At 45.9% G+C, this 15018-nt stretch overlaps 1 non-coding gene across 1 annotated transcript; it reads right to left on the bottom strand.

Annotated features, from left to right (window-relative positions):
• Window positions 1-5562: 5562 nt before the first annotated feature.
• trnaa-ugc (transfer RNA alanine (anticodon UGC)) lies at window positions 5563-5638 on the bottom strand. The gene has a single exon. It is a non-coding gene; the product is annotated as a tRNA-Ala (tRNA).
• Window positions 5639-15018: the final 9380 nt, after the last annotated feature.

Genomic DNA, 15018 nt, shown 5'->3' with positions numbered 1-15018 from the left:
TATGACGGCTGCGTGGTCCCATGGTGTTTATACTCGCGTATTATTGTTTGTACAGATTAACGTGGTACATTCAGGCATTTGGAAATTGCTTCCAAGGATGAACCAGACTTGTGGAGGTCTACAATCTATTTTTCTGCAGTCTTGACTGATTTCTTTTGATTTTCCCAAGATGTCAAGCAAAGAGGCAGTGAGTTTGAAGGTAGGCCTTGAAATACATCCACAGGTACACCTCCAATTGACTCAAATTATGTCAATTAGCCTAGCTTCTAAAGCCATGACATAATTTTCTGGAATTTTCCAAGCTGTTTAAAGGCACAGTCAACTTAGTGTATGTAAACTTCTGACCCAGTGGAATTGTGATACAGTGAGTTATAAGTGAAATAATCTGTTTGTAAACAATTGTTGGAAAAATGACTTGTGTCATGCACAAAGTAGATGTCCTTCAACTGTATGTGGGTGCCACGTGTGTGTGTGTGTGTGTGTGTGTGTGTGTGTGTGTGTGTGTGTGTGTGTGTGTGTGTGTGTGTGTGTGTGTGTGTGTGTGTGTGTGTGTGTGTGTGTGTGTGTGTGTGTGTGTGTGTGTGTGTGTGTGTGTGTGTGTTATTCAGAGGGACATGTCTGTGTGTACCTCCACCAGGAATATAGCCAAGTGTACCACCGCCACGCTGTTTCTCTATATAGACACATGCCGTATGGAAAATCACATAATATGCATGGACACTTAGCAGAAGTAGCTATCCATGGGCAAATAAACAGACAACAAACATGGTGTATTGTTTGTCTGTTGATATGCTGTAGTTAACCAGACATAACACAGTATCGGCGTCCATTGTAAGGTAGATCCAAATTGTCGTGAGTAATGGAATACTGATCAAGGACGAATGTCAGTTTCTCCTTCTCTCTCGGTGTCTCTTTCTTCCTTTGTGAACACACACACACACACACACACACACACACACACACACACACACACACACACACACACACACACACACACACACACACACACACACACACACACACACACACACACACACACACACACACACACACACACACACACACACACACACACTTTCTCTCGCACCAAGCACTGTTCTTATTCCACTGGAACATTATCAGTGGTTCACAGAGCCAAAGGGTCAGACACAAGACCTCTCTCTCACCCCTGACCCTGCCATGACCTCCTGACCTCAGATTCATCAAGGCTGTGCTACTGTTGGGTTCATGGGGTCAGCCACTGTTCAAAGTCACACAGTAGCACTGGGAATGCACCCTCTCTACTAAACCCTTCTTCCCCTGCCTAGATAGTGTGAATTAGCCTGTCTACTAAGGAATGCATTTTTGATATTTTACAGGCCACCTGATCTCATGATCTCTGTACTGGACTATTTCAAGAGGTACCAGGGAATCTGAGAGTAGCTGTCGTTTATCTATGAACTGTACATTTGAATGTGACTATGAGATGGTATGATGAACGATAGTGATGAACAGTTGCTTTGCCCTGCTGCCCTCTTGTTTGGAGGGATTTCTGTTGCTTTGGAGGACCATCTCTCTATCTCTTTATCATTCATTACCGTAATCGTAAATACAGACACACTCACCCACATTTGGTATTTCCCTCGTGTTTCAGGGTGACAAATCAAGTGATATCCCACCTCGACCCTTTGACCGCTCAGGCCTTCTGGGTAATGATGATACTGATGGCATGACAGCCATGTTGCCCAGCGGCCATCTGGACTTCCTGTCATAGCTCTGTGATTGAGAAGGAGACCGGCCACCGGCCACGCATTGATTTCCACAACAAGTCTCCCCTACAGGGCTCCATCCAGTGTGGCCACTCAGCATTGTGCACAGTGACCTCTGAACTCTCTCAGAGAGGCTTCGGGAGGTCACTGGGTTCACTGTCATCGTTGGCCCATCGTTTCCCCTCTCTCCCTTAGCCTAACCCTAAATTTCACCATCACCCTCAGAGCTGATACTCTCTGGGATGTGATGAATCCACTATAGCCATCTGATAGTCAGACCTTTGGTGTTACGTAAAGGAGAACGATACAGATCCGCGTCCGTGTTGCTTAATACAAAGAGTCGTGAGCTGTGTCCTCTTTAATTCTGTGACACCTCGGACCACCCAGTCACACCTGCGCAGTTATGGCCATGTGGGGATCCACATAATCCGGTGGGTTCTCCTTGTGATTGATCGCTAATTGTAGAGTTAAATACCTGCTGGTACCTGGCAGAGAACAGTGGCGCTTGGGCCTCATCCCATCAGGTCCTGATTATTCTCGGGGACACAGAGGGCTCCCAAAAACACACCATCATGACAAATGAAGGCCCAGGGGTGGGAGGGTTGAAGGCAGCCGGTGGAGAGTGAGAGTAGAGTCAGTCACTGCAGACCGATACCAGTGCATATTTAGGGCCCCACGTTGGGCCTAAAACAGTGTTTGACGTGCAGTAGCAGTGGGGAGGGATGTAGCAGACAATCTGTATTGTCATATGGATGAGCTGAAAGAAAGTCATCAAATGTCTATTGAGAATTCCAGCCAGCTGTCTTGATTAACACATTCGGCACTGAATCAACTCCATGGAGAGGGAGAGGCACATCCAGCCACAGGCACATTTGTGAAGCTTTTGACACTTTTATTTTTTGCTCATTTCGCATGTTTATTGTCATGGTAATGAAGTCGCAGTGTTGTTGTCAGATTTTGGATCCATCATAAATGTATGTAAGAGCTACTACTCATACCCCCTGTCCTCCGTCCCCCCCGTCCCCCCCCCCGTCCCCCCAGCACTGTCAGTGATCATGACACCCTGAATGTAGCCTAATTGAGCGAAACGAAAATGTTTTTAAAATGTTTTATTGAGCAATTGTTGTGCGGTGACAACCCCCCGAAAGCATTGCTCGTATTGTGGCTCGAATTAGTGTCGAAGAAGGAAACTTGTTACATTTCCCATCAACTTCCCTTCAGACATGTAGTCCTGTGATCAATAAACCCATAAAGATGATCTAATAGCTTTGCCTGTTCTGAGTGAAGTGATTTCAGTGCTGCGCGTGGGAGTCAGTCTCCACCAGAGACGAGCTTAAAGCATGAACATGTTGAGAAAATACAAATTAACAAGGTAAATACCAAATCCTTTGCCTGCTAGAGGACTTTTTCCCCTCTGTTATTTTCTGTTATTTTCTCTTGCTCACTTGCATTTGAGCCAATCCACCACAGAACACTGATCTCAATGGGCTTCTAAGGGCTCTGTGGGAATAGCAGGTGTGCTCCTGCCATGTGTGAGGCAATCAGAGGTATGTATCGACACAATCAATCCCACACAACACCGATATGAGGGAGATGCACCATCTGTGGATGTGTTGCTCTTCACACTGCCTAAAAGTTCAACAAGCAAACAAGCAAACAGACTGAAGTGTGAATGCTGAAGTGGCACCCCGGTATGGACTGTGTCTGTATGTTCTTCCTCATCTCTCTGTCTCTCTCTCTCTCTCTCTGTCCCTATCTCTTTCTCCGTCCTTCTTTCCATATCCCTCCCTCTCTCGCCGTCTCTCTTTCTCCATCCCTCTCTCCATATCCTTCCCTCTCTCTCTCTCCGTATCCATATCTACCCCCTGACTCTTTCTGTTTCTCTCCCTCTCTCTCTGGATCTGGCTCTGGCTCTGGCTGTAGCTCGGCAGCCATTAGCTTTACAAATCCAGCCTTTGATCTGTATTTGGGTTGGTGCCTGTGAGGGGGGTGGAGCTTCAGGGTAGTGTAAAGAGGTGTGTGTGTGTGTGTGTGTGTGTGTGTGTGTGTGTGTGTGTGTGTGTGTGTGTGTGTGTGTGTGTGTGTGTGTGTGTGTGTGTGTGTGTGTGTGTGTGTGTGTGTGTGTGTGTGTGTGTGTGTGTGTGTGTGTGTGTGTGTGTGTGTGTGTGTGTGTGTGTGTGTGTGCATGAGTGCACATGGGGTTGTATGTGTGTGTCTGTGGAGTAGCAGGGTGTACTGAAGGGCGTTGGTAGCCACTGCAGCAGATAAGAGTGGTGAGCGTGTCCGTCCACTCTCACCGCGGTATAAAGAGGGAGTCAGTCAGTTCTCAGGGAGAAGCAGGGATGATAATGTCAGTTCATTTGCATTTGTACTGAATGAATAAGCTGCCTAATGGTTTAAATATAACTCACTTACTGCTCACTCAAAATTCCCATCTCTGCCCTGTCTGTCGCACGCCCATCAACCCCCCTCCACTTATCTCACCCTCCACAGCCTCTCTCTCCTCCACTCTCTCTTCCTTGCTCCATAACATCACCCAATACTTCTCCTCTTCCCTGTTCCTGCAAGCGCCGAGATTATTACATTATTAAATGGAAATCACTTTCACTTCTCACTTAGCCCTTGTTTGATTCCAAATAGCTGCTTTCGATGACTGTTTATGACTGTCGTACGAGTTCAGATTGTACAAAGCACATTATCAGATGATGGGGGTGACTAAGGATGAGACTCCAGACTAAAACAGACTGGTGGCAGTCTTTTTGTTCCCAGACCGTCCAGCCTGTCTCTTCTCCTGAGTCTCTCCTTTTCCTTCTCCCAGTTTAATCAGTTTGACCTCTCTTCCATTCTTCACTCCTTCCCCTACATCTTTCCTCTCCTTTCCCCCTTCTCCATCTCCCTCTTCTCTCCATCTTCTCTCCTTCTCCCCATTTTCTCCTGAGGGATAATGAAAGGTTCCCCTCTTCCACTGTGGAGCTTGCTGGGAGAATTCACCTGTTTCTGCTTCAGCCTACCCGCACTGCATTAAGTGGGGATTTATGGATCCAGGTTCCCATTGAACCAAACCATTTGTCTTCCAGTTTAGTTGACCAGCATTCTTTATTCCCCGCAGATTTAAGGAAAAGGACAAAAGGAAACATGTTAAGGGCTATGGCCTCCTAATTTCTCTTACGGTGGAAGCCAAACAGCCTCCAGCGGTCACTCTTCTACAAAAGGATGCTGTGTGTAGATGGATAGACGTGATGGAAATGCAGGATAATTGTAGTACAGTGAGGATGTCTGGTTTATGGGTCTTTTACATGAGTTTATTTGGGTTTCAAATGGGTCTCTCTCGTCAAATCGGGAATGATTCCATGTCTAAATGTCGAATCATAGAATTGAATTGTATCAGAGACACAATATAATAAGAGTTGTTATTAATTCCATGCATCTACTAGACATGGGATACTGCAGATCAAGCAGGATATATGTAGACAGTTGTCCCTTATATAGGGCAGTAAATGGAGATTGAAATCTTGATTGAAAGGGAGAGGATTCCCAGTAAGATTCCTTTAGAGACTTCCTGATCGTACAATCCCAGGATCAGCAAGTTTGTCGAAGCTTTAGTGTCAATCATTGACGAGAATCATTTTTCTCAAGGCAAGTGAATCTCAATGAAGTTATTGTGTCAGTGAATGGGTTGAACATGTTTCAATGTCTCATTAAGTACAACTGGAAAGAGGACTTAATGCAATTGCACTGTTTGTTGCAGTTCGGCAGATTCTCTTGTCCAGAGCGGCGAAGCGTATACGTTTTCATACTTTTATCCCCCCCGCACTGGTCCCCCGTAGGAATCAAACCCACAACCGTGGCATTGCAAGTGCCATGCTCTACCAACTGAGCCACACGGGACCCCAATTGAACAGCGACGATTCAACCCTCTGGCCCTGATAAAACACACCCAAAGTATCCTCATCCTTACACTCTTCGGAAAACGGGTTCCAAAAGGCTTCTCTGGTTGTCTCCATAGGAAAACTCTTTTCACTCTGGGGAATAAGGGTTCTACCTGGAGCCAAAAGGGTTCTACCTGGAATCAAAAATGGTTCTTCAAAGGGTTCTCCTCTGGAGACAGCCGACGAATCCTTTTAGGTTACAGGTAACAACTTTTTCCCCCCCTAAGAGTGTAGAACCTAGTGGGAGCCAAGTTGTTGTGACCAGACTTCTCAACAGATACCCTGTGAAAGGAGCTCAGCCTCAACCATCTCCCATCTCTGGTGCTCAGAGGCAGAACATGCATTAAAGTGAAAAAGCTTTCACCCCCTCTGACTGCATGTGTGCATTTAGTATCTACGTACTCTGAAACCTTCCCTAAAGGCTGTCATCGTCGAGTCTACATCCCGCCTCCTTTGCGGCGCGACCTAACCAGGATCCACATCTGCATGTAAGGGGGGCGGCAGTTGTGGAGCGGAGAAGGGTTCTTGTTGGTTTTTGTTTTTTGAAAATCTTTTGAAATCTTCCGCGGTGGGATGAGATTAGGAAAGGCTGGCGAGAGGTGTTCCTGTGTAACCGCTAGCATCTCACCACCTCTCTCGGCTCCGACTGCGACCCCAGCCCCGGGTGTGTGTGTTTTGATTCCCTTTGTACATGCTCTCTAAGATGCTCTCACTTTCTCTCCTCTCCTTCGTCTCTGAAATGAACGAAAGTAGCTCCAGAAATACATCGCCTCTGGTTTGTTGTTGCCCATCGACGTCTTTTTTTTGTTGTTCATTTTTTTGCCTCTTTTTCTCTTTTTATTTCTTCCTTTATTAATTTTTTCCCAAGTCTCCCTTTACGATCAATATCAGTTTGGTGTGTTTTGAAGCCTCGCGGCCAATGAAACCTGAGCTACTGGATTTTGAAGTTGGAATTCGGACATTTTTTTAGCAGTGAAGATAATGGTCGAAAATAGGATCATTTGGGAAATGTTACGTAAAAGTCTAAATACGTTTCCCCGATTTCAGTTAAATATGACATAAAACAATACAGGTTCATTTGAAGTAACTTAGATTTTTGTTGGGTCTGTTGGGTTGTTTGGAGTCTGTTCCTTTCGTACATATTCAATGTCTGACATGACAATATCAGAGAATCTATTTTAAATGTCTTTCAAGAGAATCCTAAAAAAAAATTAAATTGAAATTCGCCTCTTCTAAGCTCCATGTTGCCCTCTTCCACCACTCCCCCCCAAAACTAAGATGTCCTCCACTTAGTGTAGGTCAGTTCAGAGGACGAAGGCAGTACTACTGTCCAGTTCTACTGGGGACCTATGACCTACATGTCTGGCTAAGACCGCTGGCTTCATCCCCCTCACGCCTGGATGTCAATTACACCATCAGCTGTTGTTGAAACAACGTGACTCCTTGTTGGGGGGGTGAGAACAGAACAGTGAGCCTCACTCCAGCTCTATCCCTCCCTCCCGACCTCCCTCTCTTTCTCCCTCCCTCCCTCCATCCCTCCATCCTCTCCTCCCCAATTACCCGCACCTGCTCCGCTGCTTTTACTGTCAGCTGGTCGGGTCCTGCCGCGCCTGACGAGGGGCCATCATCGTCTGTCTGTCTGTCTGTCTGTCAGGGCTGTGTGAACACGGGGATGTAAAGAGCAGAGCGAACTGAGCCGAATGGTTTACCTTTTATCCCCTCCGTCATCTGTCCTACTGGCCATAAAGAAGCAAACGGGCCGCGTCAGAGAGGGCACATAAAAGCGCGCGCGCGTGTGTGTGTGACAATGCTTTACGCCCCTCTTTCTATTCATTTCTATTCATAACAATGCTGCCCTTTGACAAACTGCTATAGTACACGAGTGGGGAAATGGTAAATAAAGTTTACTTACAAGATCGTTACAGCGTAATACAGTAGTAATACATTATGCATTTTGTCTGTCGGATTCATTATCTTGTTACCATAGATACCTGTACTTATGTAATCAATTGATTTTCGAGTAGTCTAAAAATGACATTTTAGAGTGTGTGACGTTTCGTTTCGCTAAGACGTGACTGATGAGGGTTAATGCGAGAACGAGAGAGGGAGGGGGAGAGAGGGAGGGGGGAGAGAGAGAGGGAGGGGGAAGAGAGAGAGGGAAAAATAGGGAGAGAGAGATATTTAGGCATCATTGCTTTCCCTCCAGGTGTCTTTGGCCTGCATGATTTCATCTGCGGGCCATAATAAACTTCCTTAATGAAATAAGTAATTAACATATTATAATTGTGCTGTGGATGATTTTGACAGAGATCATTTTCCGTATCTAATGCTATGCTAATTTAATCTGTTCCCCTCCTCTGCCCGACACGACCCTTCTGTGATTAAGTTTCATGGCATCTCACTTTCTGTTTCCTCACCTCTCCATAGCTTTCTCCTCTCAGTCTCACCCCTCCCTCCCTCCCTCCCTCCCTCCCTCCCTCCCTCCCTCCCCTCCCTCCCTCCCTCCCTCCCTCCCTCCCTCCCTCCCTCCCTCCCTCCCTCCCTCCCTCCCTCCCTCCCTCCCTCCCTGTGGTTGTGATGGATTGACTCTTCCTCTGTAGTTCAGGGCCTTGTTGTCGTCGTTTTGCGAGGAGGAGAGACGTGCACAGATGGCAGGGGACTGGAGGCCAGGGTGGAGGCTCTCCTCTCCTCTGTCTGTATGTGTGGTCTGTGCTCGTCTGCATGGGAAATTAGTACAGAGAGGAAGAGCATGGAGGGAGGGAGGGAGGGAGGGAGGGAGGGAGGGAGGGAGGGAGGGAGGGAGGGAGGGAGGGAGGGAGGGAGGGAGGGAGGGAGGGAGGGAGGGAGGGAGGGAGGGAGGGAGGGAGGGGAAATCACTGCACTGATTGAAATATAGCTGTTCTGGGCCCGGTCGTCATGAAGAAATAGAAGAGCCCCCACTTCTGGCCCAGAATCTCTCCCACTATCCCTCAGTGGATTGGGCAGAGGAAAGGGATAGGGAGGGGGTCGAATGATCTCATTCAGCTGTGGCTCCGATGTGGGACCACCCCCATCTCTCTCCCTCTGACCCACTCTGCACCTCTCACAGTGGATGGAGACACACACAGGGCTCTCTCTCTCTCTCTCTCTCTCTCTCTCTCTCTCTCTCTCTCTCTCTCTCTCTCTCTCTCTCTCTCTCTCTCCGTCACCCATGAAACGATTCGCACAGTGTTCCCGTCATAACCTGCTGATCCAGCCCCAGCGTTCCTCCCTCCTGGGAATACCGCTAGGGGAATATCCCACCCCACACCCCCTGTGCATCGACCGAGCACACAGGCTGAGACTGGGAGACGGGACGGAAGGCAATACAAATAGGCAGGGCTTCTCCCGGAGACAAACACTACCAAAGTACCTCCCTGTTGTTCACAGACAGAGAGAGACAGTGTGGGAACAGTCTCGTCTGTCTACTGTTCTTCCCGTGGGTTTCTCTAGGTTACTGTAGCAAACAAGCTAGCTTTGCACCGTCACTTCCAAAGACAATATTATCACTCTGGTGAAACCACGCTTTGCTTTGTACAGCAACGTTAAACCACAGGATATATTGAGTACTTCTTCCAGTTGATCGGTTAGAACGAGATCTGAATAAATGCATATGCACGTTTCTGCGACTTCTTTTGATACTACAGTGAGAAAGATGTACGTTGCACAAGTATTTTTAGGCCTTGAGTGTTTGAATACATGGAACTCTACAGGAAAACACAACACAGAACGAAGGAACGGTGAATAATACATAACCAGCATTTTGTTAAACCGTTTCCACTATTTTAAGTAGAGCACACAGAACAACTGAGCTGTATGAATATTGTAGGATAGAGAGGCTTCATCATCCCTGGCAGGTTTGTGTGTGTGTGTGTGCGTGCGTGCGTATGTGTGTGTGTGTGCGTGGCGCGCGCGCGTTTGCATAATTTAATGAAAAACTTTGTGTCCATTTCACCTTAGGTAAAATACAATGTGTCCACCTTTAACTGTGCTTAGAAATCAATGTCTCTTGACTTCGCCGTGTTAAAAGGGCATTGTTAATTCAGGAGCAAAATACCCGCTCACTTATGCAGTCATAATTGATAACGAATGAATAAGTTCTACTCTAAATGGAGCGTGAATATATATATATATATATATATACAGTGGGGCAAAAAGGTATTTAGTCAGCCACCAATTGTGCAAGTTCTCCCACTTAAAAAGATGAGAGAGGCCTGTCATTTTCATCATAGGTACACTTCAACTATGACAGACAAAATGAGGGAAAAAAATCCAGAAAATCACATTGTAGGATTTTTTATGAATTCATTTGCAAATTATGGTGGAAAATAAGTATTTGGTCATTAACAAAAGTTTATTTCAATACTTTGTTATATACCCTTTGTTGGCAATGACAGAGGTCAAACGTTTTCTGTAAGTCTTCACAAAGTTTTCACACACTGTTGCTGGTATTTTGACCCATTCCTCCATGCAGATCTCCTCTAGAGCAGTGATGTTTTGGGGCTGTTGCTGGGCAACACGGACTTTCAACTCCCTCCAAAGATTTTCTATGGGGTTGAGATCTGGAGACTGGCTAGGCCACTCCAGGATCTTGAAATGCTTCTTACGAAGCCACTCCTTCGTTGCCCGGGCGGTGTGTTTTGGATCATTGTCATGCTGAAAGACCCAGCCACGTTTCATCTTCAATGCCCTTGCTGATGGAAGGAGGTTTTCACTCAAAATCCCACGATACATGGCCCCATTCATTCTTTCCTTTACACGGATCAGTCGTCCTGGTCCCTTTGCAGAAAAACAGCCACAAAGCATGTTTTCACCCCCATGCTTCACAGTAGGTATGGTGTTCTTTGGATGCAACTCAGCATTCTTTGTCCTCCAAACACGACCAGTTGAGTTTTTACCAAAAAGTTATATTTTGGTTTCATCTGACCATATGACATTCTCCCAATCTTCTTCTGGATCATCCAAATGCTCTCTTGCAAACTTCAGACGGGCCTGGCTTAAGCAGGGGGAAATGTCTGGCACTGCAGGATTTGAGTCCCTAGCGGCGTAGTGTGTTACTGATGGTAGGCTTTGTTACTTTGGTCCCAGCTCTCTGCAGGTCATTCACTCAGTCCCCCCGTGTGGATCTGGGATTTTTGCTCACCGTTCTTGTGATCATTTTGACCTCACGGGGTGAGATCTTGCGTGGAGCCCCAGATCGAGGGAGATTATCAGTGGTCTTGTATGTCTTCCATTTCCTAATAATTGCTCCCAAAGTTGATTTCTGTACCAGCCTGGTGCAGGTCTACAATTTTGAGTGTGACTGTTTGAGCTTGTGGACATGTGTCTTTTATACTGATAACAAGTTCAAACAGGTGCCATTAATGCAGGTAACGAGTGGAGGACCAAGGAGCCTCTTAAAGAAGGTCTGTGAGAGCCAGAAATCGTGCTTGTTTGTAGGTGACCAAATACTTATTTTCCACCATAATTTGCAAATAAATTCATTAAAAATCCTACAATGTGATTTTCTCAATTTGTTTTTCTAATTTTGTCTGTCATAGTTGAAGTGTACCTATGATGAAAATGACAGGCCTCTCTCATCTTTTTAAGTGGGAGAACTTGCACAATTGATGGCTGACTAAATACTTTTTTGCCCCACTGTATAAATATACATTATAATATCAACTGTACGTAGCTGTTTCATCTAAATTGTGCTTTCATTTATCTTTCAGAATCATATGACAGGTGAGATGAAATGATGCGCGCCTGTCCGTGTGTGTGTAGGAGAGAGAGGTCAGGGTGAGTCAAACAAGAGGATGGGTAATATGAAACAGCTGAAATGTTGAACGGACAGGGCGTCTAGTACCTTAGGATGAGTGGCAGGACACATGCCACTACATAATGAGAGGTCACCCCTCCACATCTCTGCTAAAGGGTATAGCTACCGTACAGTACACACACACACACACACACACACACACACACACACACACACACACACACACACACACACACTAGCGACACACTCCCATTACAACTACAGCCAATAGATGCATGTGGAGGCCAGAGAGTCACTGTATTGATAGGTACAGTCATATTATGCTTCACTTGTCTCTGATTCCAGGTCAAGCAGATGATTGGCTACACTGCCATAGGCAACCGTTTGAAACATGGAAGTCGTGTGACGTGTCCGTTTCCCATGTCAGGACACACGCAGTCTCCTACAGCAGTGGACCTTGCCTCATTATGAATCTCTTTCAATTATTCTCGGTAGGATGTTTCAAGAACGTCGACTTATGTGTTGTGAGCGTAGAAATAGACTGTCTAGTCAAAGGATAATTGTATCTATGAATGGTTCACGTTGAGCACATATTATCCCCCTTTTGAAATATCTGCCTGACCCTTGGACGACCTTTTGCGAATAGCAAAGTGCAGAAATAAAACCAGTTGCGGCGAGGCTGGATCGATCGGGGCCCTCTCCACAGCTCTCTGTCCCCTGGTCTCAGACAGACACAGGAATCATTGGGAAAGACGGTAATCGAAGGCTGTCACCGCAGTGTCTAGCCGGAGAAGATGATCCCGTTCTCTTTTCATTTTCTTTCTCCTATCCTCCTATTCCCCTTTCCTTTTTCTCTTTTTCTCTGTCACGCCCTGACCTTAGATATCTCTGTTTTTCTATATATTTTGGTTAGGTCAGGGTGTGACTCGGGTGGGTACTCTGGTTTTTGTATGTCTAGGGTTTTTGTATGTCTAGGGGTTTTTGTATGTCTATGTTGGCCTGATATGGTTCCCAATCAGAGACAGCTATTTATCGTTGTCTCTGATTGGGGATCATATTTAGGTAGCCATTTTCCTCATTTGTGTTGTGGGATCTAGTCTATGTTTAGTTGCCTGTCTGCACTAGTCGTATAGCATCACGTTTCATTCGTTGGTTTTGTTGTTTTTGTTAAGTGTTTCATTCATTCGAAGAGAATGTACGTATACCACGCTGCGCCTCGGTCTCACTCATATGATGATCGTCACATTCTCTCTGGCAGTCTCTCTCTCTCTCTCCCATCTTCCCCTCTTCCACTTCTCTGTTTCCCTGTCTCTCTCTCTCTCTTCTTTCCCTTTTTCTCTGGCAGTCGCTCTCTCTCTCCCAGTCTCTCGCTCTCTCTTTCTTTCTCTTTTTCTCTCTCTCTCTTTCTTTTTCGAATTTTCTTTCTCTTTCTCTACCTCTCTCTCTCCCCCCTCTTTCTTTCACCAGGTTGTAATGATAGGATAAATCTCAAGGCCCAATCAGCAGAATAGGACAGAGTCCCAAGGCTAATGGAATGCATGCAGATATGTTGTCTTTGTGTCTGAATGTATGAGCAGAGGAAATTAATGTGAGGCTCACCCAGTCAGATGTAATTTCTTGCCCTGGCTTTTGCCCTGCAGAAAAACTCTGACTGACTGCTGCAGACTCAGCTGTCTGAATGGCTGAGGACACACACACACACACACACACACACACACACACACACACACACACACACACACACACACACACACACACACACACACACACACACACACACACACACACACACACACACACACACACACACACACACACACAGTACCAGTCAAAAGTTTGGACACACCTACTCATTCAAGGGTTTTTCTGTATTTTTACTATTCTTTCACTATTATAATAGCGAAGACGTCAAAACTATGAAATAACACACATGGAATCATGTAGTAACAAAAACAAGTGTTATTTTTCATTTGGCATTCTCTCAACCAGCGAGGTAGTCACCTGGAATGCATTTCAATTAACAGGTGTGCCATGTTAAAAGTTCATTTGTGGAATTTCTTCATGTGTTTGAGCCTATCACTTGTGTTGTGACAAGGTAGGGTTGATATAGAGAAGATAGCCCTATTGGTCCATATTATGGCAAGAACAGCTCAAATAAGCAAAGAGAAATGACAGTCCATCATTACTTTAAGACATGAAGATCAGTCACAAAAATGATCAAGCGCTATGATGAAATTGGCTCTCATGAGGACCGCCACAGGAATGGAAGACCCAGAGTTACCTCTGCTGAAGAGGATAAGTTCATTAGAGTTACCAGCTGCAGAAATTGCAGCCCAAATAAATTCTTCACAAAGTTCAAGTAGCAGACACATCTCAACATCAACTGTTCAGAGGAGACTCTGTGAATCAGGCCTTCATGGTCGAATTGCTGCAAAGAAACCACTACTACATAAATAATAAGAAGACTTGCTTGGGCAAAGAAACATTAGCAATGGACATTAGACTGGTGGAAATCTGTCCTTTTGAGATTTTTTGGTTCCAACTGCCAGGTCTTTGTGAGACGCAGCGTAGGTGAATGGATGATTTCCGCATGTGTGGTTCCCACCGTGAAGCATGGAGGAGGAGGTGTGATGGTGTGGGGGTGCTTTGCTGATGATACTGTCAGTGACATATTTAGAATTCAAGGCACACATAACCAGCATGGCTACCACAGCATTCTGCAGCGATACGTCATCCCATCTGGTGTGCCATTAGTGGGACTATCGTTTGTTTTTCAACAGGACAATGACCCAACACACCTCCAGGCTGACAATCCGGTGCCGACTGAGATGGCCGCCTCGCTTCGCGTTCCTAGGAAACCATGCAGTTTTTTGTTTTTTTACGTGTTATTTCTTACATTAGTACCCCAGGTCATCTTAGGTTTCATTACATACAGTCGAGAAGAACTACTGAATATAAGATCAGCGTCAACTCACCATCAGTACGACCAAGAATATGTTTTCCGCGACGCGGATCCTGTGTTCTGCCTTACAAACAGGACAACGGAATGGATCGCATGCAGCGACCCAAGGAAACGACTCCGAAAAAGAGGGAAACGAGGCGGTGTTCTGGTCAGACTCCGAAAAAGGGCACATCGCGCACCACTCCCCAGCATTCTTCTTGCCAATGTCCAGTCTCTTGACAACAAGGTTGACGAAATCCGAGCAAGGGTGGCATTCCAGAGGGACATCAGAGACTGCAACGTTCTCTGCTTCACGGAAACATGGCTTACTGGGAAGACGCTATCCGATGCGGTGCAGCCAACGGGTTTCTCCACGCATCGCGCCAACAGAAATAGACATCTTTCTGGTAAGAAGAGGGGCGGGGGCGTATGCCTCATGACTAACGAGACATGGTGTGATGAAGGAAACATACAGGAACTCAAATCCTTCTGTTCACCTGATTTAGAATTCCTCACAATCAAATGTAGACCGCATTATCTTCCAAGAGAATTCTCTTCGATTATAATCACAGCCGTATATACCCCCCCCCAAGCAGACACATCGATGGCTCTGAACGAACTTTA

This window comes from Oncorhynchus keta, chromosome 34 (assembly GCF_023373465.1).
Source record: "Oncorhynchus keta strain PuntledgeMale-10-30-2019 chromosome 34, Oket_V2, whole genome shotgun sequence".
NCBI lineage: Eukaryota > Metazoa > Chordata > Actinopteri > Salmoniformes > Salmonidae > Oncorhynchus > Oncorhynchus keta.
This window is presented reverse-complemented; position numbering and strand designations above follow the sequence as displayed.